The sequence below is a fragment of the Gekko japonicus genome, unplaced genomic scaffold, assembly GCF_001447785.1.
Source record: "Gekko japonicus isolate JY-2015 unplaced genomic scaffold, Gekko_japonicus_V1.1 scaffold433, whole genome shotgun sequence".
Taxonomy (NCBI): Eukaryota; Metazoa; Chordata; class Lepidosauria; order Squamata; family Gekkonidae; genus Gekko; species Gekko japonicus.
In genome coordinates, this window is record NW_015160222.1 from 933,937 (window position 1) to 939,117 (window position 5,181).

The following is a 5,181-nucleotide window of genomic DNA, read 5'->3' on the forward strand; positions in this document are numbered from 1 at the left end:
TTTACAACCCCCCCCACACACACACACACACAGCCTCTGCCTAGGGAGCAGCTGACATCATTCCCAACTGAAAATTCCAACTGCCTTGGGGGGGTGAGTTTGAGGTGTGGAATGGAGTGTAGTCCAATCAGCTTCCATATGTAAATGACCTTGGAACGCTGGCCGGGACTGCACAAAGCAGCCAATGAACCCAGCCAGTGTCTTCCGAGTGGCAGTTTTTTCGGCCTAACACTAAAGGGGCCAATTTTAGAATTCTGGCACCCACTACTCTTTTATAATAAGGGAGAGATAAGCATCCCAGCATTCAACAAAGCTGAGCATTCAACAATGCATACTCTTAGTTCCCATTCTGGAAAATAGGAACAAAGACATGCCTCACAGGTCTTTGTAAAACTGGCCTGACAGTACTTTATGTGCAAACATGATAAGAGTCACTGGTAGTATCTTCTAAACATGTACCGCTCAAAACTGTTATTCATTCTAGGAAGCATCCCACAGGCCTTCCCAGCACCCCAACTGATACAAAGTAAGATGTGACTAAACTTCACATGACCACCGAAGGAAGACAGCAAACGTCTGACTAGGGCGCCTGTGGAGCAAGCCAGTGTTGCAATGCCTGTGTGTTTTAAGACTCACATCAATGCCCTCATCTTCTAAGCATTTCCACTGTGCCTCAACCAAGCAACAAACAACAGCTTCTGCAAAGGAATGCCTCACAAGGCTGAAGCATTTTCTCCTGGGGGATGGGAGCAGAATCCTCGGGAAGGCTGCGCTCCGACCTACGCTGAAATAGGGGCAAAGATCTCCTGAACTCTCCGCGACACTCGCTTCCCAGAGGAGGCTGTAGAAGCAGAAGCCGTGCGCAGGCGCCGCAAGGAAAGGGTGTCAGCTCAATGCCGCCGCCGCTTTACGATCCAAACTCACCCCCCTCACCTTACTCAACCTAGCAGCTCGCTGCCTTCCACAAGCTTAGCAGCAGGCGCGCCCCGGCCCCGCACCCTCTCAAGCCATAGGGCGCAAGGGGACAGCACACACCGCACAACAAGTTTCGCCGTGCCGGCTTTCTCGACTAGGTTTGGCGTATCCGGGTTTCACACACTCACCTGCCCAGCCGGAGGCGGCGGCGGCGGCAGCTCCTACTCGTCCTGAGCCGCCACAGTCTCCTCCCCCTGCTACTCTTTGCGGCCAGCGCGGCGGCTACTCCTACTCTGTCACCTTTTCCACAGGTAACTCATGTGCAACTCCTAAACCCTAGGTTGTGCCGGCGCCAGACCCTTGCCAGCTGGCTAACAGGACGCGCGCTTTCACTCACTAACCGGGACCGGAGGAGGGCCGGCGGATTACCAAGGCAACAGCTTCCCTCCCTCCTTCCCAATACTGTTCCCGCCCTCTAAACGTGGTCAGCCAATCCCATGGGAGCTTGTGAGAGAAGAACCAATTAAAACAGCCCCCAAACCATCGTCTCCAGATTTGGCGACAGGAGATTGGAGTTCTTCTGTGGTTAGAGCGAGCTACGGCAGCGGCAAAGGAGAAGCGCCTCCAATGCGCAGCTGGTTTGTGTGGGTAGTGGAGAGACTGCTGCGATGATGAAGTCTCCTTGCAGCTGGAAAAGGGGCATGGATCGTGGGTAGGAAGGAAAATATCGCGTAACTGAGGGAGGGAAGAGGTCATTTGTACGAGGGCAGAATTAGGAGAGCATAGTGAGTAACCAGGCTTGGAAGAACACTGCTTAACGCAGTGGGGTCTGTTTCAGTGTAAATATAGGATGGTGCCTTAAATACGTGCTGGCGCACCGCGTGGGATCAAATAGTGAAAACAGAATTAGTGGGTTAATTTTCTATAATTTATTTAATCAATTAAACCTGTGTTAATTAAGTTAAGCTGAAACAGTGTCTTCTCTGTGCAGTTTATGGAGAAACTACTTAATGTTTGAAATAAGAAGTGTTTATGCTCTTAGTAGAGGGAGAGTAATAAGATTATGTGACCATTGGTGCCAACCTAAGCAGAGTAACTCATTCCTGAGCCCCGTTCGCTTAAAAGGCTGCTTAGAATGGCACTGCAAAAGAGTAATCTCAAGCAGTTCTGCTTGTTGAGCTGTATGGCCAGGGAAGTGTTCTTAGAACTGCATTGCAAGTTATCAGTAGAGGTGGATGGCTGTTTCAGTTCTGGGACAGAGAACCCATTGTACCTTACAAGGGGGGGGAAAGTGTTGTGAAGTGAAAAATGCAAAATGGTCACAACAAGACAGTGAATTCTAATATATTTTCCCTGACAGAAGCCCCTAGGAGGTGTTTTGAACTCAGGAGATTTGGCTTGGCACTAAGTTCTTGTTAACATAAAACATGCCTCTAACAGTTTTTATTTTGGACCATTAGAGGACCAATGTACGTATGGACCATTGTACATATGAAATTAAACTCCAGAGCACGATGGAAGACAGGAGGGCCTGGTGTGAGGTGGTCCATGGGGTCGCGAAGAGTCAGATTTGACTGTGCGACTGAACAGCAACAACAACATTACATGGAGCACTGAAAACTTTAAAAATTTGTTCTTGGGGGTCTTGGTGGTATTAGCATTAAAATTATTATCATCCACTTCGTTTTTCCATCTAACTCTGCATCACCTCTGGATGGGGTGGGATGTCATTCAACATCATAATTTTTATGCACAGAAACAAGTTTTGTTATTGTAACACCCAACTCAAAGTGATGACTAAATGTTTCTCTCGAAGATGCAATGCACAGATATTCAGCAAATTATATTTAAAGACTTTTGTTGGATCTTCTTAAACACTACTTCAGACTCTTACAAGATTAGCTATGAGTGGGAGTTAGATAAAACCCAACATCTTTATGATGAGTTGAGGCACTGGAAGGATTTTGGGGTGTGGGGAATTAGGGATACTTTGAATAGTGGCAGTTTTTACTGGGGACCCCAAAACTGAGGAGGGAGTTTGGGAAGGAAGGGGGTGGAATTCTTCACAAGGATGCATTTTGGGCAACTGAGTTTTCTTGGCTAATTGCTGAACAAGTGACAGGGATGGAGAGAGCATGGGGGCCCCTAAGGAGACAGTGATACTGCCTGTATTGGTGCCATTTCCTTTGCCTCAAACCCCAATATTTCTCCCTGAAAGGACTTTTTTCATTTTGTTTTTAAATGGGAATTGTTAGATCAACATTACAAAGATCTATTACTACAATCTTTTAGTCCCCAGCTTTTTTATTTATTTATTTATTTTTAAAAAACAAGTCCCTGGCCCTTTCATTGCCAACTTATAACAGGAAAAATGCAAGCATCCGATTTCTAGTTATAACTCAGCAAGGAGAAGGGTTGTTTTAGCTGGGAAGTAAAAGATTGTATAACTTGGAAGGAGAAATGAATGCAAGTGTCTTTCCTAAAAGTGCTTTAGTTTGCCTGTACTCCATTATTCTAATGTTTGCCCTCTGTGCAATAGGACTGGATGTTTAATGAAGAACTGCAGGTCTTTGACATGGACTGGGTGGAAGCATTGCTACTGCAGAGCACAACTTCCTTACCTCCCACTACAGCCCAAAATGCTCCCTGTAATGCTACTTCTGGGGTATGGAGAACCACTTGGAAATAGCATTTTTAGGTTATGGAGGAAAGGGGAGGTGAGAAGGTCAAGCTTTGTGGGCCATTTGCAAGCCAAACTTTCTTCTGTTGCTGTTGTCACTTTAACCTTCGGCAGACCGACAATGAGCATGAACTATGTTTGATATTCCAGGGGCTTTACAAATAGCAGAGGAAAGAAGGAAAGCGAAAGGCAAAGGCGAAAAGGAAAGATTTACACAACTGAATGCAGATTTCCAGAGAACAGCAAGGAGAGATAAGGAGGCCTTCCTGAATGAACAATGCAAAGTAATAGAAGAAAATAATAGAATGGGAAGGACTAGAGATCTCTTCAAGAACATTGGAGAAATCAAGGGAGCGTTCCATGCAAAGCTGGCCATGATAAAGGATAAAAACGGTAGGGACCTAACAAGCAGAAGAGATTAGGAAAAGATGGCAAGAATACACAGAAGAACTATACAAGAAAGACCTCAATGTCCTTGACAACCACGACGGTATAATCACTGACCTCGAGCCAGACATCCTGGAATGCGAATTACTAACAACAAAGCTAGTGGAGGTGATGGTATTCCAGCTGAGCTATTCAAAGTCTTAAAAGATGATGCTGTTAAAGTGGTGCACTCAATTTGCCAGCAAATTTGGAAAACGCAACAGTGGCCACAGGATTGGAAAAGGTCAGTATACATTCCAATCCCAAAGAAGGGCAATGCCAAGGAATGCTCAAACTATCGCACAATTGCACTCATATCACACGCTAGCAAGGTCATGCTCAAGATCCTACAAGCTAGGCTTCAACAGTACGTGGATAGAGAACTACCAGAAGTACAAGCTGGGTTTCGAAGAGGTAGAGGAACTAGAGATCAAATTGCCAACATTCGCTGGATTATGGAGAAAGCAAGAGAGTACCAGAAAAACATCTACTTCTGCTTCATTGACTATGCTAAAGCCTTTGACTGTGTGGATCACAACAAACTATGGCAGGTCCTTAAAGAGATGGGAGTACCAGACCACCTCACATGTCTCTTGAGAAACCTGTATAAGGGCCAAGAAGCGACAGTTAGAACCGGATATGGAACAACTGATTGGTTTCGCATAGGAAAAGGAGTACGACAAGGATGTATATTGTCACCTTGCTTATTTAATATATATGCAGAGTACATCATGCGAAATGCTGGCCTAGATGAATCACAAGCAGGAATTAAGATTGCGGGGGAAAAGATCAACAACCTCAGATATGCAGACGATACCACTCTAATGGCAGAAAGTGAAGAGGACCTAAAGAGCCTCTTGCTCAGGGTAAAAGAGGAGAGCGCAAAAGTGGGCTTGAAGCTCAACATCAAAAAAACTAAGATCATGGCATCCGGCCCCATCACTCCTTGGCAAATAGAAGGGGAAGTCGTGGAAGTAGTGACAGACTTCACGTTCCTGGGATCCCAGATCACCGCAGACTGTGACAGCAGCCATGAAATTAAAAGACGACTGCTCCTTGGGAAGAAAGCGATGGCGAACCTAAACAGCATGATAAAAAGTAGAGACATCACCCTGCCAACAAAAGTCTGCATGGTCAAAGCAATGGTATTCCCAGTAGTC

General features: G+C 45.7%; 1 protein-coding gene across 1 annotated transcript in view; it reads right to left on the bottom strand.

Annotated features, from left to right (window-relative positions):
* PIK3CB (phosphatidylinositol-4,5-bisphosphate 3-kinase catalytic subunit beta) overlaps positions 1-1,365 on the bottom strand; it is a 130,288-nt gene extending 128,923 nt beyond the window's left edge. Inside the window, exon 1 of the mRNA XM_015411297.1 lies at positions 1,104-1,365. The gene's annotated coding sequence lies outside the window, so the exon portion shown is untranslated. The remainder of the gene's footprint in view (positions 1-1,103) is intronic.
* Between the last annotated feature and the right edge of the window lie 3,816 nt (positions 1,366-5,181).